Source organism: Dendrobates tinctorius, unplaced genomic scaffold (genome assembly GCF_039654945.1).
Source record: "Dendrobates tinctorius isolate UK_male_01 unplaced genomic scaffold, ASM3965494v1 ptg000126l, whole genome shotgun sequence".
NCBI lineage: Eukaryota > Metazoa > Chordata > Amphibia > Anura > Dendrobatidae > Dendrobates > Dendrobates tinctorius.
Genome location: NW_027361794.1, coordinates 10,601,788 through 10,624,858, shown reverse-complemented (window position 1 = coordinate 10,624,858; position 23,071 = coordinate 10,601,788). Strand labels below are relative to the sequence as shown.

The following is a 23,071-nucleotide window of genomic DNA, read 5'->3' as shown; positions in this document are numbered from 1 at the left end:
GGCGAGGTGGAAGGGCAGGGGTCCGTCCACGGCGAGGTGGAAGGGCAGGGGTCCGTCCACGGCGAGGTGGAAGGGCAGGGGTCCGTCCACGGCGAGGTGGAAGGGCAGGGGTCCGTCCACGGCGAGGTGGAAGGGCAGGGGTCCGTCCACGGCGAGGTGGAAGGGCAGGGGTCCGTCCACGGCGAGGTGGAAGGGCAGGGGTCCGTCCACGGCGAGGTGGAAGGGCAGGGGTCCGTCCACGGCGAGGTGGAAGGGCAGGGGTCCGTCCACGGCGAGGTGGAAGGGCAGGGGTCCGTCCACGGCGAGGTGGAAGGGCAGGGGTCCGTCCACGGCGAGGTGGAAGGGCAGGGGTCCGTCCACGGCGAGGTGGAAGGGCAGGGATTAGAACGCAGAACTCTGGCGATGAGGACGAAGCCAGCTAGAAGGGCACGGGTCGGGGTCTAGCTGTCTGTGAAGCCGCTGTGGACATGTCATCACTGCAGCTAAAACGCTCTGTCCAGCGCAGCTGAGGATTAACGGACACGTGACCCGCGCGACTGACGTCATCGCGGCGCGCTCTCTCTGTGCATCTCAGCGTGTGTAGTGCAGCGGCGGCTGTACGGACACGTGACCCCCGCGCCCTCTCTCTGCTTTCCAGCATGTGTAGTGCAGCCAGCACGGCTTCAGGACACGTGACCCCCGCTCCGTGCTCCATAGTACCGGCCACGTTCTCAGGGTGAGTGTGCTCGGCTCGCTGTATGACAGAAGTGCCATCTGCCAAACAAACCCTATTGACAATTATGGGATTTGTTTGGCTTCTGTTCTGCTGCCTGCCTGGGACTTTTGGATGGATCTCTGCTGGCCACCCTTTTTTTAATAGCACGCAACGTATACCCCTGTATGGCCAATTTTAATTCATACAAATTGCGTACTCCGTGGTGAAAAATACTCCTCAAAAATATTGGGAGGAGTATTTCTACTCCTCTGAAAAATATGTAGCGCGACCTCTGGAGCAACGTGTGTCCTATTGGGGGATGATTTATATACGGAGCAGAGCAGTGTGTCTTATTGGGGGCGATTCATGTACGGAGTGGAGCCTCGTGTGTCCTATTGGGGGAGATTCATGTGCGGAGCCGCGTGTGTCCTATTGGGGACGATTCATGTATAGAGCGGAGCCACGTGTGTACTATTGGGGATGATTCATGTATAGAGCGGAGCCACGTGTGTACTATTGGGGATGATTCATGTACAGAGCGGAGCGTCATGTGTGTCCTATTGGGGGCGATTGATGTACGGAGTGGAGCAGCGTGTGTCCTATAGGGGACGATTCATGTACGGAGCGGAGCCTCGTGTGTCCTATTGGGGGCGATTCATGTACGGAGTGGAGCAGCGTGTGGCCTATTGGGGATGATTCATGTACGGAGCAGAGCCGCGCGTGTCCAATTGGGGCGATAAATGTACGGAGTGGAGCCGCGTGTGTCCTATTGGGGCGATAAATGTACGGAGTGGAGCAGCGTGTCATATTTGGGACCATTCATGTACGGGGTGGAGCAGCGTGTGTCCTATTGGGGGCGATTGATGTACGGAGTGGAGCAGCGTGTGTCCTATAGGGGATGATTCATGTACGGAGCGGAGCCTCGTGTGTCCTATTGGGGGCGATTCATGTACGGAGTGGAGCCGAGTGTGTCCTATTTGAGACCATTCATGTACGGAGCGGAGCCGCGCGTGTCCTATTGGGGCGATAAATGTACGGAGTGGAGCCGCGTGTGTCCTATTGGGGCGATAAATGTACGGAGTGGAGCCGCGTGTGTCCTATTTGGGACCATTCATGTACGGGGTGGAGCAGCGTGTGTCCTATTGGGAGTGATTCATGTATGGAGCCGCGTGTCCTATTGGGGATGATTCGTGTACGGAGCCGCGTGTGTCCTATTGGGGCGATAAATGTACGGAGTGGAGCCGCGTGTGTCCTATTGGGGCGATAAATGTACGGAGTGGAGCCGCGTGTGTCCTATAGGGGGCGATTCATCTACGGAGTGGAGCAGCGTGTGTCCTATAGGGGATGATTCATGTACGGAGCGGAGCCTCGTGTGTCCTATTGGGGGCGATTCATGTACGGAGTGGAGCAGCGTGTGGCCTATTGGAGATGATTCATGTACGGAACGGAGCCGCGCGTGTCCTATTGGGGCGATAAATGTACGGAGTGGAGCCGCGTGTGTCCTATTGGGGCGATAAATGTACGGAGTGGAGCCGAGTGTGTCCTATTTGAGACCATTCATGTACGGAGCGGAGCCGCGCGTGTCCTATTGGGGCGATAAATGTACGGAGTGGAGCCGCGTGTGTCCTATTGGGGCGATAAATGTACGGAGTGGAGCCGCGTGTGTCCTATTTGGGACCATTCATGTACGGGGTGGAGCAGCGTGTGTCCTATTGGGAGTGATTCATGTATGGAGCCGCGTGTCCTATTGGGGATGATTCGTGTACGGAGCCGCGTGTGTCCTATTGGGGCGATAAATGTACGGAGTGGAGCCACGTGTGTCCTATTGGGGCGATAAATGTACGGAGTGGAGCCGCGTGTGTCCTATTTGGGACCATTCATGTACAGAGCGGAGCCGCGCGTGTCCTATTGGGGCGATAAATATACGGAGTGGAGCCGCGTGTGTCCTATAGGGGGCGATTCATCTACGGAGTGGAGCAGCGTGTGTCCTATAGGGGATGATTCATGTACGGAGCGGAGCCTCGTGTGTCCTATTGGGGCGATAAATGTACGGAGTGGAGCCGAGTGTGTCCTATTTGAGACCATTCATGTACGGAGCGGAGCCGCGCGTGTCCTATTGGGGCGATAAATGTACGGAGTGGAGCCGCGTGTGTCCTATTGGGGCGATAAATGTACGGAGTGGAGCCGCGTGTGTCCTATTTGGGACCATTCATGTACGGGGTGGAGCAGCGTGTGTCCTATTGGGAGTGATTCATGTATGGAGCCGCGTGTCCTATTGGGGATGATTCGTGTACGGAGCCGCGTGTGTCCTATTGGGGCGATAAATGTACGGAGTGGAGCCGCGTGTGTCCTATTGGGGCGATAAATGTACGGAGTGGAGCCGCGTGTGTCCTATTGGGGCGATAAATGTACGGAGTGGAGCCGCGTGTGTCCTATTTGGGACCATTCATGTACGGAGCGGAGCCGCGCGTGTCCTATTTGGGGCGATAAATATACGGAGTGGAGCCGCGTGTGTCCTATTTGGGACCATTCATGTACGGAGCGGAGCCGCGCGTGTCCTATTGGGGCGATAAATGTACGGAGTGGAGCCGCGTGTGTCCTATTTGGGACCATTCATGTACGGAGAGGAGCCGCGTGTGTCCTATTGGGGGCGATTCATGTACGGAGAGGAGCCGCGTGTGTCCTATTGGGGATGATTCATGTGCGGAGTGGAGCCGCGTGTGTCCTATTTGGGGCGATAAATATACGGAGTGGAGCCGCGTGTGTCCTATTTGGGACCATTCATGTACGGAGCGGAGCCGCGCGTGTCCTATTGGGGCGATAAATGTACGGAGTGGAGCCGCGTGTGTCCTATTTGGGACCATTCATGTACGGAGAGGAGCCGCGTGTGTCCTATTGGGGGCGATTCATGTACGGAGAGGAGCCGCGTGTGTCCTATTGGGGGCGATTCATGTACGGAGAGGAGCCGCGTGTGTCCTATTGGGGGCGATTCATGTACGGAGAGGAGCCGCGTGTGTCCTATTGGGGGCGATTCATGTACGGAGAGGAGCCGCGTGTGTCCTATTTGGGACCATTCATGTACGGAGTGGAGCCGCGTGTGTCCTATTGGGGATGATTCATGTACGGAGCCGCGTGTGTCCTATTGGGGGCGATTCATGTACGGAGAGGAGCCGCGTGTGTCCTATTGGGGATGATTCATGTGCGGAGTGGAGCAGCGTGTCCTATTTGGGACCATTCATGTACGGAGAGGAGCAGCGTGTGTCCTATTGGGGATGATTCATGTGCGGAGTGGAGCAGCGTGTCCTATTGGGGGCGATTCATGTACGGAGAGGAGCAGCGTGTGTCCTATTTGGGACCATTCATGTACGGAGAGGAGCTGCGTGTGTCCTACTGGGGCGATTCATGTACGGAGAGGAGCCGCGTGTGTCCTATTGGGGATGATTCATGTACGGAGCCGCGTGTCCTATTGGAGGCGCTGTCCGCGGTGCAGGGTCGCCTTGGTGACTGAGGATGGAGAACAGCCCTATCCCATGTGACAACTTCCCGGATACAGATAGAAAGCGGAACATCACATAGAGGAAAACCGAGTGTTTATGTATGAAAAACAGACGAGTGTGAACAGCGGAGAATCCTGACTGAGGATAACGGGACCTGACACCTACCTGTCCCCGCAGAGCCGCACGGTAGACGCTAGAATGTTCGGTGTGACCGGGGGCGTGTTCTGACTAGTAGCCTCTTGTCTGAGTCTGATGCGGCCTGTGTGAAGCAGAGGAGCGGCTAGAACGGAGTCAATTCCTTTAGGCAATGACGTCACCGGAAAGGGCGGAGCCTCCTTCAGTCAAGTGAAGAGACACGATGTCGGGAACTTGGAAGCTTCCCTGTGCAGCGGCAGCTGGAGAAGAGAAGCGGGAAATGCGGGGCTGCACCATGGAGCTGTCAGATGGCTGAGGGAGGCTGTCTGAGGAATGGGGATTGATGACGGACTTTGGGGACAAGGTGGGCACGATGAGGGGGTTGTGCGGGCAATGGGGAGATCATACATATTGATTTGCTGCAAGGGTAATGTCTCTCGTGAGGCTGCATGTTGGGGGGCTGTGTCGGGCAGTGGGTGCTGTCACTCGTGAGGCTGCATGTTGGGGGGCTGTGTCGGGCAGTGGGTGCTGTCACTCTCGTGAGGCTGCATGTTGGGGGGCTGTGTCGGGCAGTGGGTAAAGTCTCTCGTGAGGCTGCATGTTGGGGGGCTGTCGGGCAGTGGGTGCTGTCACTCGTGAGGCTGCATGTTGGGGGGCTTTGTCGGGCAGTGGGTGAAGTCTCTCGTGAGGCTGCATGTTGGGGGGCTGTGTCGGGCAGTGGGTGCTGTCACTCTAGTGAGGCTGCATGTTGGGGGGCTGTGTCGGGCAGTGGGTAAAGTCTCTCGTGAGGCTGCATGTCGGGGGGCTGTCGGGCAGTGGGTGCTGTCACTCGTGAGGCTGCATGTTGGGGGGCTTTGTCGGGCAGTGGGTGAAGTCTCTCGTGAGGCTGCATGTTGGGGGGCTGTGTCGGGCAGTGGGTGCTGTCACTCTAGTGAGGCTGCATGTTGGGGGGCTGTGTCGGGCAGTGGGTGCTGTCACTCTAGTGAGGCTGCATGTTGGGGGGCTGTGTCGGGCAGTGGGTAAAGTCTCTCGTGAGGCTGCATGTTGGGGGGGCTGTGTCGGGCAGTGGGTGCTGTCACTCTCGTGAGGCTGCATGTTGGGGGGCTGTGTCGGGCAGTGGGTGATGTCACTCTCGTGAGGCTGCATGTTGGGGGGCTGTGTCGGGCAGTGGGTGCTGTCACTCTCGTGAGGCTGCATGTTGGGCTGTGTCGGGCAGTGGGTGCTGTCACTCTCGTGAGGCTGCATGTTGGGGGGCTGTGTCGGGCAGTGGGTGAAGTCTCTCGTGAGGCTGCATGTTGGGGGGCTGTGTCGGGCAGTGGGTGCTGTCACTCTAGTGAGGCTGCATGTTGGGGAGCTGTGTCGAGCAGTGGGTGCTGTCACTCGCGTGAGGCTGCATGTTGGGGAGCTGTGTCGAGCAGTGGGTGCTGTCACTCGCGTGAGGCTGCATGTTGGGGGGCTGTGTCGTGCAGTGGGTGCTGTCACTCGCGTGAGGCTGCATGTTGTGGGGGCTGTGTCGGGCAGTGGGTAATGTCTCTCTCGTAAGGCTGCATGTTGGGGGGCTGTGTCGGGCAGTGGGTGCTGTCACTCTCGTGAGGCTGCATGTTGGGTGGGCTGTCGGGCAGTGGGTGCTGTCACTCTTGTGAGGCTGCATGTTGTGGGGGCTGTGTCGGGCAGTGGGTAATGTCTCTCTAGTAAGGCTGCATGTTGGGGGGGATGTGTCGGGCAGTGGGTGCTGTCACTCTTATGAGGCTGCATGTTGGGGGGCTGTGTCGGGCAGTGGGTAATGTCTCTCGTGAGGCTGCATGTTGGGGGGGCTTTGTCAGGCAGTGGGTGCTGTCACTCTTGTGAGGCTGCATGTTGGGGGGCTGTGTCGGGCAGTGGGTCATGTCACTCTTGTGAGGCTGCATGTTGGGGGGGCTGTGTCGGGCAGTGGGTAGTGTCACTCTCGTGAGGCTTCATGTTGGGGGCTGTGTCGCACAGTGGGTAATGTCACTCTCGTGAGGCTGCATGTTGGGGGGATGTGTCGGGCAGTGGATAATGTCACTCGCGTGAGGCTGCATGTTGGGGGCTGTGTCGGGCAGTGGGTAGTGTCACTCTCGTGAGGCTGCATGTTGGGGGCTGTGTCGGGCAGTGGATAATGTCACTCGCGTGAGGCTGCATGTTGGGGGCTTTGTCGGGCAGTGGGTAATGTCACTATTGTGAGCCTGCATGTTGGGAGGGATGTGTCGGGCAGTGGGTGCTGTCACTCTTATGAGGCTGCATGTTGGGGGTCTGTGTCGGGCAGTGGGTAATGTCACTATTGTGAGCCTGCATGTTGGGAGGGATGTGTCGGGCAGTGGGTGCTGTCACTCTCGTGAGGCTGCATGTTGGGGGAGCTGTATCGGGCAGTGGGTGCTGTCAGTCGTGAGGCTGCATGTTGGGGGAGCTGTATCGGGCAGTGGGTGCTGTCAGTCGTGAGGCTGCATGTTGGGGGGCTGTGTCGGGCTGTGGGTGCTGTCACTCGTGAGGCTGCATGTTGGGGCCTGTGTCGGGCAGTGGGTGCTGTCACTCTCGTGAGGCTGCATGTTGGGGGGCTGCGTCGGGCAGTGGGTGCTGTCACTCGTGAGGCTACATGTTGGGGGGGTGTGTCGGGCAGTGGGTGCTGTCACTAGTGAGGCTGCATGTTGGGGGCTTTGTCGGGCAGTGGGTAATGTCACTATTGTGAGGGTGCATGTTGGGGGGGGGGATGTGTCGGGCAGTGGGTGCTGTCACTCTTATGAGGGTGCATGTTGGGGGGGCTGTCGGGCAGTGAGTGCTGTCACTCTCGTGAGGCTGCATGTTGGGGGGCTTTGTCGGGCAGTGGGTGAAGTCTCTCGTGAGGCTGCATGTTGGGGGGCTGTCGGGCAGTGGGTGCTGTCACTCTAGTGAGGCTGCATGTTGGGGGGCTGTGTCGGGCAGTGGGTAAAGTCTCTCGTGAGGCTGCATGTTGGGGGGGCTGTGTCGGGCAGTGGGTGCTGTCACTCGTGAGGCTGCATGTAGGGGGGCTGTGTCGGGCAGTGGGTGATGTCACTCTCGTGAGGCTGCATGTTGGGGGGCTGTGTCGGGCAGTGGGTGCTGTCACTCTCGTGAGGCTGCATGTTGGGGGGCTGTGTCGGGCAGTGGGTGAAGTCTCTCGTGAGGCTGCATGTTGGGGGGGCTGTCGGGCAGTGGGTGCTGTCACTCTAGTGAGGCTGCATGTTGGGGGGCTGTGTCGGGCAGTGGGTAAAGTCTCTCGTGAGGCTGCATGTTGGGGCATGTGTCGGGCAGTGGGTGCTGTCACTCTCGTGAGGCTGCATGTTGGGGGGCTGTGTCTGACAGTGGGTGATGTCACTCTCGTGAGGCTGCATGTTGGGGGGCTGTGTCGGGCAGTGGGTGCTGTCACTCGTGAGGCTGCATGTTGGGCGGCTGTGTCGGGCAGTGGGTCAAGTCTCTCGTGAGGCTGCATGTTGGGGGGTTGTGTCGGGCAGTGGGTGCTGTCACTCTCATGAGGCTGCATGTTGGGGGGCTGTGTCGGGCAGTGGGTGCTGTCACTCTCGTGAGGCTGCATGTTGGGGGGCTGTGTCGGGCAGTGGGTAAAGTCTCTCGTGAGGCTGCATGTTGGGGGGCTGTGTCGGGCAGTGGGTGCTGTCACTCTAGTCAGGCTGCATGTTGGGGGGCTGTGTCGGGCAGTGGGTGCTATCACTCGTGAGACTGCATGTTGGGGGGCTGTGTCGGGCAGTGGGTAATGTCTCTCGTGAGGCTGCATGTTGGGGGGCTGTGTCGGGCAGTGGGTGCTGTCACTCTAGTGAGACTGCATGTTGGGGGGCTGTGTCGGGCAGTGGGTGCTGTCACTCGTGAGGCTGCATGTTGGGCTGTGTCGGGCAGTGGGTGCTGTCACTCTCGTGAGGCTGCATGTTGGGGGGCTGTGTCGGGCAGTGGGTGAAGTCTCTCGTGAGGCTGCATGTTGGGGGGCTGTGTCGGGCAGTGGGTGCTGTCACTAGTGAGGCTGCATGTTGGGGGGGCTGTGTCGGGCAGTGGGTGCTGTCACTCTCGTGAGGCTGCATGTTGGGGGGCTGTGTCGGGCAGTGGGTGCTGTCACTCTCGTGAGGCTGCATGTTGGGGCATGTGTCGGGCAGTGGGTGCTGTCACTCTCGTGAGGCTGCATGTTGGGGGGCTGTGTCTGACAGTGGGTGATGTCACTCTCGTGAGGCTGCATGTTGGGGGGCTGTGTCGGGCAGTGGGTCAAGTCTCTCGTGAGGCTGCATGTTGGGGGGTTGTGTCGGGCAGTGGGTGCTGTCACTCTCATGAGGCTGCATGTTGGGGGGCTGTGTCGGGCAGTGGGTGCTGTCACTCTCGTGAGGCTGCATGTTGGGGGGCTGTGTCGGGCAGTGGGTAAAGTCTCTCGTGAGGCTGCATGTTGGGGGGCTGTGTCGGGCAGTGGGTGCTGTCACTCTAGTCAGGCTGCATGTTGGGGGGCTGTGTCGGGCAGTGGGTGCTATCACTCGTGAGACTGCATGTTGGGGGGCTGTGTCGGGCAGTGGGTAATGTCTCTCGTGAGGCTGCATGTTGGGGGGCTGTGTCGGGCAGTGGGTGCTGTCACTCTAGTGAGACTGCATGTTGGGGGGCTGTGTCGGGCAGTGGGTGCTGTCACTCTCGTGAGGCTGCATGTTGGGCTGTGTCGGGCAGTGGGTGCTGTCACTCTCGTGAGGCTGCATGTTGGGGGGCTGTGTCGGGCAGTGGGTGAAGTCTCTCGTGAGGCTGCATGTTGGGGGGCTGTGTCGGGCAGTGGGTGCTGTCACTAGTGAGGCTGCATGTTGGGGGGGCTGTGTCGGGCAGTGGGTGCTGTCACTCTCGTGAGGCTGCATGTTGGGGGGCTGTGTCGGGCAGTGGGTGCTGTCACTCTCGTGAGGCTGCATGTTGGGGCATGTGTCGGGCAGTGGGTGCTGTCACTCTCGTGAGGCTGCATGTTGGGGGGCTGTGTCTGACAGTGGGTGATGTCACTCTCGTGAGGCTGCATGTTGGGGGGCTGTGTCGGGCAGTGGGTGCTGTCACTCGTGAGGCTGCATGTTGGGCGGCTGTGTCGGGCAGTGGGTCAAGTCTCTCGTGAGGCTGCATGTTGGGGGGTTGTGTCGGGCAGTGGGTGCTGTCACTCTCGTGAGGCTGCATGTTGGGGGGCTGTGTCGGGCAGTGGGTGCTGTCACTCTCGTGAGGCTGCATGTTGGGGGGCTGTGTCGGGCAGTGGGTAATGTCTCTCGTGAGGCTGCATGTTGGGGGGGCTGTGTCAGGCAGTGGGTGCTGTCACACTCGTGAGGCTGCATGTTGGGGGAGCTGTATCGGGCAGTGGGTGCTGTCAGTCGTGAGGCTGCATGTTGGGGGAGCTGTATCGGGCAGTGGGTGCTGTCAGTCGTGAGGCTGCATGTTGGGGGGCTGTGTCGGGCTGTGGGTGCTGTCACTCGTGAGGCTGCATGTTGGGGCCTGTGTCGGGCAGTGGGTGCTGTCACTCTCGTGAGGCTGCATGTTGGGGGGCTGCGTCGGGCAGTGGGTGCTGTCACTCGTGAGGCTACATGTTGGGGGGGTGTGTCGGGCAGTGGGTGCTGTCACTAGTGAGGCTGCATGTTGGGGGCTTTGTCGGGCAGTGGGTAATGTCACTATTGTGAGGGTGCATGTTGGGGGGGGATGTGTCGGGCAGTGGGTGCTGTCACTCTTATGAGGGTGCATGTTGGGGGGGCTGTCGGGCAGTGAGTGCTGTCACTCTCGTGAGGCTGCATGTTGGGGGGCTTTGTCGGGCAGTGGGTGAAGTCTCTCGTGAGGCTGCATGTTGGGGGGCTGTCGGGCAGTGGGTGCTGTCACTCTAGTGAGGCTGCATGTTGGGGGGCTGTGTCGGGCAGTGGGTAAAGTCTCTCGTGAGGCTGCATGTTGGGGGGGCTGTGTCGGGCAGTGGGTGCTGTCACTCGTGAGGCTGCATGTAGGGGGGCTGTGTCGGGCAGTGGGTGATGTCACTCTCGTGAGGCTGCATGTTGGGGGGCTGTGTCGGGCAGTGGGTGCTGTCACTCTCGTGAGGCTGCATGTTGGGGGGCTGTGTCGGGCAGTGGGTGAAGTCTCTCGTGAGGCTGCATGTTGGGGGGGCTGTCGGGCAGTGGGTGCTGTCACTCTAGTGAGGCTGCATGTTGGGGGGCTGTGTCGGGCAGTGGGTAAAGTCTCTCGTGAGGCTGCATGTTGGGGCATGTGTCGGGCAGTGGGTGCTGTCACTCTCGTGAGGCTGCATGTTGGGGGGCTGTGTCTGACAGTGGGTGATGTCACTCTCGTGAGGCTGCATGTTGGGGGGCTGTGTCGGGCAGTGGGTGCTGTCACTCGTGAGGCTGCATGTTGGGCGGCTGTGTCGGGCAGTGGGTCAAGTCTCTCGTGAGGCTGAATGTTGGGGGGTTGTGTCGGGCAGTGGGTGCTGTCACTCTCGTGAGGCTGCATGTTGGGGGGCTGTGTCGGGCAGTGGGTGCTGTCACTCTCGTGAGGCTGCATGTTGGGGGGCTGTGTCGGGCAGTGGGTATAGTCTCTCGTGAGGCTGCATGTTGGGGGGCTGTGTCGGGCAGTGGGTGCTGTCACTCTAGTCAGGCTGCATGTTGGGGGGCTGTGTCGGGCAGTGGGTGCTATCACTCGTGAGACTGCATGTTGGGGGGCTGTGTCGGGCAGTGGGTAATGTCTCTCGTGAGGCTGCATGTTGGGGGGCTGTGTCGGGCAGTGGGTGCTGTCACTCTAGTGAGACTGCATGTTGGGGGGCTGTGTCGGGCAGTGGGTGCTGTCACTCTCGTGAGGCTGCATGTTGGGCTGTGTCGGGCAGTGGGTGCTGTCACTCTCGTGAGGCTGCATGTTGGGTGGCTGTGTCGGGCAGTGGGTGAAGTCTCTCGTGAGGCTGCATGTTGGGGGGCTGTGTCGGGCAGTGGGTGCTGTCACTCTAGTGAGGCTGCATGTTGGGGGGGCTGTGTCGGGCAGTGGGTGCTGTCACTCTCGTGAGGCTGCATGTTGGGGGGGCTGTGTCGGGCAGTGGGTGCTGTCACTCTAGTGAGGCTGCATGTTGGGGCATGTGTCGGGCAGTGGGTGCTGTCACTCTCGTGAGGCTGCATGTTGGGGGGCTGTGTCTGACAGTGGGTGATGTCACTCTCGTGAGGCTGCATGTTGGGGGGCTGTGTCGGGCAGTGGGTGCTGTCACTCGTGAGGCTGCATGTTGGGCGGCTGTGTCGGGCAGTGGGTCAAGTCTCTCGTGAGGCTGCATGTTGGGGGGTTGTGTCGGGCAGTGGGTGCTGTCACTCTCGTGAGGCTGCATGTTGGGGGGCTGTGTCGGGCAGTGGGTGCTGTCACTCTCGTGAGGCTGCATGTTGGGGGGCTGTGTCGGGCAGTGGGTAAAGTCTCTCGTGAGGCTGCATGTTGGGGGGCTGTGTCGGGCAGTGGGTGCTGTCACTCTAGTCAGGCTGCATGTTGGGGGGCTGTGTCGGGCAGTGGGTAATGTCTCTCGTGAGGCTGCATGTTGGGGGGCTGTGTCGGGCAGTGGGTGCTGTCACTCTAGTGAGACTGCATGTTGGGGGGCTGTGTCGGGCAGTGGGTGCTGTCACTCTCGTGAGGCTGCATGTTGGGCTGTGTCGGGCAGTGGGTGCTGTCACTCTCGTGAGGCTGCATGTTGGGGGGCTGTGTCGGGCAGTGGGTGAAGTCTCTCGTGAGGCTGCATGTTGGGGGGCTGTGTCGGGCAGTGGGTGCTGTCACTCTAGTGAGGCTGCATGTTGGGGGGGCTGTGTCGGGCAGTGGGTGCTGTCACTCTCGTGAGGCTGCATGTTGGGGGGCTGTGTCGGGCAGTGGGTGCTGTCACTCTCGTGAGGCTGCATGTTGGGGGGCTGTCGGGCAGTGGGTAATGTCACTCATTAGGCTGCATGTTGGGGGGCTGTGTCGGGCAGTGGGTAAAGTCTCTCGTGAGGCTGCATGTTGGGGGGCTGTGTCGGGCAGTGGGTGCTGTCACTCGCGTGTGGCTGCATGTTGGGGGGGCTGTGTCGGGCAGTGGGTAATGTCTAGTAAGGCTGCATGTTGGGGGGCTGTGTCGGGCAGTGGGTAATGTCTCTCGTGATGCTGCATGTTGGGGAGCTGTGTCGAGCAGTGGGTGCTGTCACTCGCGTGAGGCTGCATGTTGGGCTGTGTCGTGCAGTGGGTGCTGTCACTCGCGTGAGGCTGCATGTTGTGGGGGCTGTGTCGGGCAGTGGGTAATGTCTCTCTCGTAAGGCTGCATGTTGGGGGGCTGTGTCGGGCAGTGGGTGCTGTCACTCTCGTGAGGCTGCATGTTGGGTGGGCTGTCGGGCAGTGGGTGCTGTCACTCTTGTGAGGCTGCATGTTGTGGGGGCTGTGTCGGGCAGTGGGTAATGTCTCTCTAGTAAGGCTGCATGTTGGGGGGGCTGTGTCGGGCAGTGGGTGCTGTCACTCTTGTGAGGCTGCATGTTGGGGGGCTGTGTCGGGCAGTGGGTCATGTCACTCTCGTGAGGCTGCATGTTGGGTGGGCTGTCGGGCAGTGGGTGCTGTCACTCTTATGAGGCTGCATGTTGGGGGGCTGTGTCGGGCAGTGGGTAATGTCTCTCGTGAGGCTGCATGTTGGGGGGGCTGTGTCAGGCAGTGGGTGCTGTCACTCTTGTGAGGCTGCATGTTGGGGGGCTGTGTCGGGCAGTGGGTCATGTCACTCTTGTGAGGCTGCATGTTGGGGGGGCTGTGTCGGGCAGTGGGTAGTGTCACTCTCGTGAGACTTCATGTTGGGGGCTGTGTCGCACAGTGGGTAATGTCACTCTCGTGAGGCTGCATGTTGGGGGGATGTCGGGCAGTGGATAATGTCACTCGCGTGAGGCTGGATGTTGGGGGCTGTGTCAGGCAGTGGGTAGTGTCACTCTCGTGAGGCTGCATGTTGGGGGCTGTGTCGGGCAGTGGATAATGTCACTCGCGTGAGGCTGCATGTTGGGGGCTTTGTCGGGCAGTGGGTAATGTCACTATTGTGAGCCTGCATGTTGGGAGGGATGTGTCGGGCAGTGGGTGCTGTCACTCTTATGAGGCTGCATGTTGGGGGTCTGTGTCGGGCAGTGGGTAATGTCTCTCGTGAGGCTGCATGTTGGGGGGGCTGTGTCAGGCAGTGGGTGCTGTCACTCTCGTGAGGCTGCATGTTGGGGGAGCTGTATCGGGCAGTGGGTGCTGTCAGTCGTGAGGCTGCATGTTGGGGGAGCTGTATCGGGCAGTGGGTGCTGTCAGTCGTGAGGCTGCATGTTGGGGGGCTGTGTCGGGCTGTGGGTGCTGTCACTCGTGAGGCTGCATGTTGGGGCCTGTGTCGGGCAGTGGGTGCTGTCACTCTCGTGAGGCTGCATGTTGGGGGGCTGCGTCGGGCAGTGGGTGCTGTCACTCGTGAGGCTACATGTTGGGGGGCTGTGTCGGGCAGTGGGTGCTGTCACTAGTGAGGCTGCATGTTGGGGGCTTTGTCGGGCAGTGGGTAATGTCACTATTGTGAGCCTGCATGTTGGGGGGGATGTGTCGGGCAGTGGGTGCTGTCACTCTTATGAGGCTGCATGTTGGGGGGGCTTTGTCGGGCAGTGGGTAATGTCTCTCGTGAGGCTGCATGTTGGGGGGGCTGTGTCAGGCAGTGGGTGCTGTCACTCTTGTGAGGCTGCATGTTGGGGGGCTGTGTCGAGCAGTGGGTCATGTCACTCTTGTGAGGCTGCATGTTGGTGGGGCTGTGTCGCGCAGTGGGTAATGTCACTCTCGTGAGGCTGCATGTTGGGGGCTGTGTCGGGCAGTGGGTGCTGTCACTCTTATGAGGCTGCATGTTGGGGGGCTGTGTCGGGCAGTGGGTAATGTCTCTCGTGAGGCTGCATGTTGGGGGGGCTGTGTCAGGCAGTGGGTGCTGTCACTCTTGTGAGGCTGCATGTTGGGGGGCTGTGTCGGGCAGTGGGTCATGTCACTCTTGTGAGGCTGCATGTTGGGGGGGCTGTGTCGGGCAGTGGGTGCTGTCACTCTCGTGAGGCTTCATGTTGGGGGCTGTGTCGCGCAGTGGGTAATGTCACTCTCGTGAGGCTGCATGTTGAGGGCTGTGTCGGGCAGTGGGTAAAGTCTCGTGAGGCTGCATGTTGGGGGCTGTGTCGGGCAGTGGATAATGTCACTCGCGTGAGGCTGCATGTTGGGGGCTGTGTCGGGCAGTGGATAATGTCACTCGCGTGAGGCTGCATGTTGGGGGCTGTGTCGGGCAGTGGGTATTGTCACTCGTGAGGCTGCATGTTGGGGGGGCTGTCGGGCAGTGGGTGCTGTCACACTCGTGAGGGGGCTGTGTCGGGCAGTGGGTGCTGTCACTCGCGTCAGGCTGCATGTTGGGGGGGCTGTGTCGGGCAGTGGGTGCTGTCACTCTTGTGAGGCTGCATGTTGGGGGTGCTGTGTCGGGCAGTGGGTAATGTCTCTCTAGTAAGGCTGCATCTTGGGGGGCTGTGTCGTGCAGTGGGTAATGTAACTCTTGTGAGGCTGCATGTTGGGGGGCTGTGTCGGGCAGTGGGTGATGTCACTCTTGTGAGGCTGCTTGTTGGGCTGTGTCGGGCAGTGGGTGCTGTCACTTGTGAGGCTGCGTCGGGCAGTGGGTGCTGTCACTTGTGAGGCTGCATGTTGGGGGGGCTGTGTCGGGCAGTGGGTGCTGTCACTCTTGTGAGGCTGCATGTTGGGGGGGCTGTGTCGGGCAGTGGGTGCTGTCACTCTTGTGAGGCTGCATGTTGGGGGGGCTGTGTCGGGCAGTGGGTGCTGTCACTCTTGTGAGGCTGCATGTTGGGGGGCTGTCGGGCAGTGGGTGCTGTCACTCTTGTGAGGCTGCATGTTGGGGGGCTGTGTCGGGCAGTGGGTGCTGGCACTCGCGTGAGGCTGCATGTTGGGGGGCTGTGTCGGGCAGTGGGTGCTGTGCTGTCACTCTCGTGAGGCTGCATGTTGGGGGGGCTGTCGGGCAGTGGGTGCTGTCACTCTTGTGAGGCTGCATGTTGTGGGGGCTGTGTCGGGCAGTGGGTAATGTCTCTCTAGTAAGGCTGTATGTTGGGGGGCTGTGTCGGGCAGTGGGTGCTGTCACTCTCGTGAGGCTGCATGTTGGGGGCTTTGTCGGGCAGTGGGTAATGTCACTATTGTGAGCCTGCATGTTGGGAGGGATGTGTCGGGCAGTGGGTGCTTCTAGGTATCAGGCGGAGAGGAAAGAGAAAGACCCCCACCCCAGCACCTGAATTTAACCCCTGAGGGTGTGGCCGGACGCCCCTTCCTCTCTTTCCGTTGGTCAGTGGGGCGTCCTAAATTATGGCATCCCCTGGGGTGGGGGGGGGAGTAGTGGGAGGGGAGGCACTGCACGGAGTTTGCAGTTCGGTCTCGGGTAGAGTGAGATGTCCTCTTCTAGATTGTGGTGGTGAACCGCGATGCTGTAGTTCTCTTTGACAAACGCTGCCATCTTTACGTTTATCCTTCTTGATTTGTCAACAGACTTAAGGTCTTTAGCTCCATGCCAGACCGCTCGTGATATTATATCAGACCACACCACCACCATATCTGGTATCAAGCAAACAGCCCGCTTTATGTCAGTTTTCATTGTCGTGAAGAGCTCCGCTCCTGTTGTCTTGCACAAATCATTACCACCAGCATGTAACACCAATATCAGTGGCCCTTTTGCCATTTTAGAAATTTTTACCAACTCCAGGAAGATTTGATCCCACAGGAGCCCTCTGATGCCTCTCCAGTTGACCTGTATACGTGGGAGTTTAAAATTCTTTCCACCGGGGCGTATTTCTGCTCTTTTGCCCGCCCAATAAATAAAAGAATGTCCCAATACCCAAACTGCGGGCCTATGACCTCCTGTAAGAGACGAGATGTGTTATAGCAGGTCTGGTCTTATGTATCTCGCAAAGCTTGCGGATTTCCAACGTCCCAATCTCTGTACTTCAGCTTCTGCTACACCGGCCCTAGCTGCTTCAGTGGCTGCTCCTATTCTAAAAGAATGCGTCCTGTATTGTTTAGAGTCTACACCGACAGCTTGTAGACATAGCTTATAAATTGTGTGAAATTGATATTTAGGACCCGTCGGTGTGTGAGAGAAAAAATCTACTTTCGTGCCTTATGGCCGCGTAGTGTCTGACTATCTTGACAGGGCATACGGGGCCGTCTACGGCCTTAACCAGGACCCACGACCCCCTACCGGTGGGGTCACATTTGGATTTTCGCACTCTAATGCGCAGCGCGTTGCTGCATATTACGAGATCCTCATTAATTAACCCGCTTACAAATGCTGTTTTGGAATGCGGCACTAGTTCACTAATTCGCAGCGCCCCGAAGAATGCGATTGCAAACGCTGCAGATATTAGGGCTGACTCATATTGAGACTTGCATACCGTTTTAGATATTGTTATAATGGTGTGCAACAGCTTTAAAGAAACGGGGCGACGACATTCCTGACTGGGTTGGAGCCTTTTCCAGCCTTTAATGGCTTGCTTTATGAAAAAATATTTAGTAACATCAGCCCATCCCACTAGCTGAAAGAAAAAGGCTACTCCCGATAAATGACGCTGCGCTAATGTGCCCGACGCACTTCTACTCCTGAGCTGATAAAGGAGTTCTACCACCACATCGCATCTTGCCTGATCACAAGTATCGACTGGCCTTCCTCTAATTAGCGAGCACCACTCTTCCCATGGCTTACCATAAACCTGCCAGGTAGCCGGTGTGACTGAGGCTCGGATCAAGGGCATCAGTGATTGGCCACTGTGTCCCAGAGGGAGGGAGGACACAGTAGGCCCGTTGGTTCTGCGTTGGGAAGGAAGACTTTGAAGGCCTGCCAATCGGAAGACAACAGAGAGTTAACCATCTTATCATCCACAGTAGACGTCACTCTGGCTCGGCACCAGATGTTGTGTCTAAGGCATAATAGTGTGAGGCAGCGCAACAGCGCGAGGATCGGTGGCGATGATGAAGACATACTGTTTTAAGCATTTAGCGCTTCCCGGGTTTTTTATAAGAAATCTGATATTTGCGTTTTTTAGTTTTTCACCCCATAGTTCGACAGATGTCACTATGGCAAATATTTCCAACAAAACGGGGTTGCTGCCCCAGGTGGTAGAGGTCCACGGGACCGGCCATCTGCTTTTACACCATTGGTTGCAGTAGATTGCAACAAAACCATTTGTGAGATCCGCGCCCACCAGTAGACCAAGTGAGCTGTTTAGCATCTCATGAGACATTACACATGTATGGCCATTGTAGGTTTCCAAGAATGTTTTCCAGACGGCCAAGTCAGCTTTCATTGAGCGATTAATTCTGATACGGTGGCCCGGATGGGCGATGCCCCTTGTAGCTAATGATAACCTGCGTGAGAAAGCCCTGCCGACCGGCATAACGCGACAAGCAAAATTGAGTAAGCCTAGTAAGGACTGCATCTGCTGGAGGGTGACTTTCTTTACAACGAGGAAACTTTTTACTATCTGAAGTGTTCTTTCTAATTTATCCGCCGGTAAACGAAAAATTAATCTCATTAGTATCTATTTCGATACCGAGGAAAGGGAGAACGTTACATGGACCGTTCGTTTTTTCCGGCGATAGTGGGACACCGAAACACCTTGAAATAAATTTAACTTCTGAAGAAGAAAAGAACAGAGTTTAGATTCCCTCGGTCCGACGAACAAAAAGTCATCGAGGTAGTGCACTGTTGAATTGCTGCCTGTTTCGTGACGTACTACGCAGTCTAAGAAGGTGCTGAAAAGCTCGAAATAGTGACAGGAAATGGAGCAGCCCATTGGCAGGCACATGTCGAAATAAAAAAGCTGGTCCACCTTACAACCTAACAAATGGTAGCATTCAGGGTGCACGGGTAAAAGACGGAAAGCTGACTCGATGTCGGTTTTTGCCAGTAGGGCGCCGTGCCCCACCGCGCGCACGAGCTCCACTGCTCTGTCAAACGAAGCGTAGGTTACCGACGAGTCTTCCGGGGGTATTGCGTCATTGACCGAATCGCCTTTTGGGTAGGAAAGGTGATGAATTAGCCGATATTTACCGGGTTCTTTTTTGGGCACAATACCTAGAGGCGAGATTCTGAAATTTTTGAATGGTAATGATTGAAATGGGCCCGCCATCCTGCCGAGTTCTACCTCTTTTATGATTTTTTGCTGCAAAATCTCTGGGAACTCTCAGGCTGATTGTAGATTTTTTGCCGATATTGGCGTTCGGTTAAATTTAAAGGGGATGAAGAAACCGTACTTAAAACCGTCGTATAATTGCTGAGCAGCTTCTTTATTGGGATAAAGGCTTAGCCATGGGCCCATGGCGGCTACACTCACCGGGGTTTTGCCTCGTAGCAGTTCCGCTTGCGAGGCGTGTACACCTTGATGCAGGGTGTCCGCCGCCGCAGGCTGAGCAGTCGTGTCTATATCTGCATGCCGCCTGGAAGCGACAGTTTCCACCATTGAATAACATGCAGGCCCCTGGTCTCCGTACGACCACAGAGTTTTGGCCTGCGGCTGCTGAGAAACTAGTGACCGATGATGAAAAGGGAGGGTGTTTTTGTGTAAGCATTAATCGTAGCCAGACATCTGTGGCTTTAACTCCCCATCCTAGATCTGGTTGCAGGTCTAGCCTCCTGCAGAACTCCTCATCATAGCGCCTCCAAGCAACACCGCCATGAGACTTATAGGAGTTATATATTAAATCCTGGTATATGAATAACTCAGAGCAGCGTTCAGGATGATTTTGGCCCATTATACATCCTAGGACAGCGAAGGCCTGCAGCCAGTTGTTCATTGTATGTGCTATTTTACCTCTGTTTCTATCGTATGATCACTCGCCAGTCCTCCTTTCCTTATCCACTGACTGTTGGTCCGCTGATAACAGCGACCAGATGTCTATATAGTCATTATTCCAGATCTTCTCTTTTTTCTCTAAGTCTATGTGTGTTCCTAGCGGACTAATTCCGCAGCAAAATGCATCTTTATGTAGACTAGCTGATTGAGGTATGTTCCTGGTGACGGTTTGACCACTGTGCTGATTAAAGTGGTCGACTAGAGCCCTGATGGCAGATGCCAGGTTGCTCTCTTCTGTGTTGTGTATGTTGATATGTGGATTGGTTATGTGAGACTCACCGCTGTCTGTCGCCAGTCGAGTGTCTCCTTGGGAAGGAGGTACCCCTGCGATATCTTGCTCCCGGCTGGAGGCCCGATCTGGCCCAGAAATGTCTTGGCCATTGGAACGTGGCTGCAATTCTGAATCAATGACAGAACTTCGATGCTGACGAGCCATGGTGGAAAGGGAAGGATCTTCTCGGATTAATGATGACGATGGAGCCCGTCGCAGCCGAAGGCTGCCGTGAGCTTGTTACGGCGCTCCCTGCTGGCTATGCGTCTGACTGGAGGACGCAAGATGTTCGTCGCTGCTCCTCCGGCTAGTAGTCTGGTTTGGAGATTCCGTGCGACGTCTACGGCTTGATGACCAAGAACGCCTGGGCGGTGGCCCTCGGACACATCGGACTGCCCTGATGTGGATGTTGACCTCCGTCTGGAGGAGCGCGACCTGTGGCGACTCCTGTTGTAGGTACGCCTTCGCCTGCAACGGGAACAACGACAGCCAGAGGGACAGCGAGAAAGGTGGTGGTGGGGGGAATCCGCAGAGGATGGTGTGGAGGATCTGTGACGTATGTGGCTACGTTCGTGGTGGCCGGGTGTATGTTGTTTTGTAGGCTGTCGAGTAAGTGGTGTGGCGTTATTATGGCTTCCACTGTAGGTGTCTAATGGGGATGGCGTTCTGACCACCAATGAAATAGTGTGCGACGCAGGTGTTTGCGACAGTGGTGGGGTTGGTGGCGTGTAGTGTGCTGCGTTTGTGCTTTGTGTAACACGTAGGTTTAGTTGCAGAGCGTCCTGAACGGTCGGGTTGGACCAAACAGCACCCTCGGCAGCAGTATGGCAGTTGTCACCGGAAATCCCAACGTTCCGCACGGGCGGCAGTGATGCGCCCGTAGGGGAGACGTGAGAGACCGGGCTTGGTAGAGGGATATTGCTGGACCTTGAAAGGGTTAAACTTTGCTGAGTGCTTCGCTGCCTGCCCTCAAGTGGATGTGGCAGCAGCCCAGTCCTTGGTATAGCAGTGGAGGGGCTGTGCTGGGCCGGACCCTGCTGGAACTTGCAGTCCTTGGTATAGCAGTGGAGGGGGCTGTGCTGGGCCGGACCCTGCTGGAACTTGCAGTCCTTGGTATAGCAGTGGAGGGGGCTGTGCTGGGTCGGACCCTGCTGGAACTTGCAAGGGTAAACTTTGCTGAGTGCTTTGTATAGCAGTGGAGGGGGCAGTGCAGGGCCGGACGCTGGAGCACTGGTGACAAAGGGTGGGCGGAGCCTGCGCCCGGCTCTGATGATTGGCACCTATTAAAATGCTAGAGATGGGCGTACTACTTGTGGGGCTTCTGCTGTGATGCTGGGTGGAAGTGGGCGGGGCTTTGGACCGACTCCACCCACCACTCTGCAGTACACAAAGGGTGGGTGGTGAGATAGGCGGAACGATGGAGGAGGAAGTGGGCGTGGCTTCAGGCCTGTATAGGCGTCCAGAGCCTAATAATGGCATCCGGGCCTTAGGCCTACTGGCCAGAGCATCAGCAGCAGCATTTCGGGGGCGACGGAGACCAGTGGCGACGCTACCACCGACACGAAGTCGCACTGGTGGGCGCGATGTGCGCTCGGAACGCCTGCCAGGTCGATGCAGGAGCAGCCCCAGAAAAGCTGGGTGACTGCTGTGAAGAGCCCGACGCAGAGAGGAGAGGGCCAGCAGAGGAGACAGGAGAGGACGGGGCATGAAGGGATGCGGAGGCTGAGTGCTGTAAGGGCGGTGCTGGAGCTGGATGAGGGGGTGACGGAGAAGCCAGGGGCTCAGGGGAGGATTGGGCCCCGGGAGACAAAGGGGAGGCCGGGGCATGGAGGGAAATGGAGACTGTATCCTGTGAAGGCATTGCTGTAGCTGGATGGGAGGATGGTAGAGAAGCCTGTTGGCCAAGGGAGGATTGGGCCCCGGGAGACAAAGGAGATGTCTGCTTCTAGGTATCAGGCGGAGAGGAAAGAGAGAGACCCCCACCCCAGCACCTGAATTTAACCCCTGAGGGTGTGGCCGGACGCCCCTTCCTCTCTTTCCGTTGGTCAGTGGGGCGTCCTAAATTATGGCATCCCCTAGGGGGAGGGGAGGCACTGCACGGAGTTCACTTATCATCAAATCCATGGGGGCTCTACAGTCAGAGACACTATCCTTATTCAGTACAGTGCCTGCCACTCTTGTGAGGCTGCATGTTGGGGGGCTGTGTCGGACAGTGGGTAATGTCACTCCACTCGTTAGGCTACATGTTGGGGGCTGTGTCGAGCAGTGAGTAATGTCTCTAGTAAGGCTGCATGTTGGGGGGCTGTGTCGAGCAGTGAGTAATGTCTCTCTAGTAAGGCTGCATGTTGGGGGGCTGTGTCGGGCACTGGGTAGTGTAACTCTCGTGAGGCTGCATGTTGAGGGCTGTGTCAGGCAGTGGGTGCTGTCACTCGTGAGGCTGCATGTTGGGGGCTGTGTCGAGCAGTGGGTGCTGTCACTCCTGTGAGGCTGCATGTTGGGGGGCTGCGTCGGGTAGTGGGTGCTGTCACTCGTGAGGCTGCATGTTGGGGGGCTGTCGGGCAGTGGGTGCTGTCACTCTTGTGAGGCTGCATGTTGGGGGGCTGTGTCGGGCAGTGGGTAATGTCTCTCGTGAGGCTGCATGTTGGGGGGGCTGTGTCGGGCAGTGGGTGCTGTCACTCGTGAGGCTGCATTTTGGGGCCTGTGTCGGGCAGTGGGTGCTGTCACTCTCGTGAGGCTGCATGTTGGGGGGCTGTGTCGGGCAGTGGGTGCTGTCACTCTAGTGAGGCTGCATGTTGGGGGGCTGTGTCGGGCAGTGGGTAATGTCTCGTGAGGCTGCATGTTGGGGAGGGCTGTGTCGGGCAGTGGGTGCTGTCACACTTGTGAGGCTGTGTCGGACAGTGGGTAATGTCACTCTTGTGAGGCTGCATGTTGGGGGGCTGTCGGGCAGTGGGTAACGTCACTCTTCTGAGGCTGCATGTTGGGGGGGCTGTGTCGGGCAGTGGGTGCTGTCACTCCCGTGAGGCTGCATGTTGGGGGGCTGTGTCGGGCAGTGGGTGCTGTCACTCTTGTGAGGCTGCTTGTTGGGCTGTGTCGGGCAGTGGGTGATGTCACTCTAGTGAGGCTGCATGTTGGGGGGGCTGTGTCGGGCAGTGGGTGCTGTCACTCTTGTGAGGCTGCATGTTGGGGGACTGAGTCGGGCAGTGGGTGCTGTCACTCTCGTGAGGCTGCTTGTTGGGGGGCTGTCGGGCAGTGGGTGCTGTCACTCTTGTGAGGCTGCATGTTGGGGGGCTGTGTCGGGCAGTGGGTGCTGGCACTCGCGTGAGGTTGCATGTTGGGGGGGCTGTGTCGGGAAGTGGATGCTGTCATACTCGTGAGGCTGCATGTTGGGGGGCTGTGTCGGGCAGTGGGTGCTGTCACTCGCGTGAGGCTGCATGTTGGGGGGGGCTGTCGGGTAGTGGGTGCTGTCACTCTTGTGAGGCTGCATGTTAGGGGGACTGTGTCGGGCAGTGGGTAATGTCTCTAGTAAGGCTGCATGTTGGGGGGCTGTGTCGGGCAGTGGGTAATGTCTCTCGTGAGGCTGCATGTTGGGGCTGTGTCGGGCAGTGGGTAGTGTCAC

General features: G+C 58.1%; 1 protein-coding gene and 1 long non-coding RNA gene across 3 annotated transcripts in view; one reads left to right on the top strand and one right to left on the bottom strand.

Annotated features, from left to right (window-relative positions):
* LOC141047288 (uncharacterized) overlaps positions 1-4,492 on the bottom strand; it is a 67,125-nt gene extending 62,633 nt beyond the window's left edge. Inside the window, exon 1 of one of the 2 annotated variants that reach the window (XM_073542333.1) lies at positions 4,357-4,492. The gene's annotated coding sequence lies outside the window, so the exon portion shown is untranslated. The remainder of the gene's footprint in view (positions 1-4,356) is intronic. The other variant, XM_073542334.1, reaches the window with a different exon arrangement.
* Positions 4,493-4,562: 70 nt separating this feature from the next.
* Positions 4,563-23,071, top strand: part of LOC141047347 (uncharacterized) — a 60,682-nt gene continuing 42,173 nt past the window's right edge. The window contains exon 1 of the long non-coding RNA XR_012219772.1: positions 4,563-4,690. This is a non-coding gene — a long non-coding RNA (uncharacterized lncRNA). The remainder of the gene's footprint in view (positions 4,691-23,071) is intronic.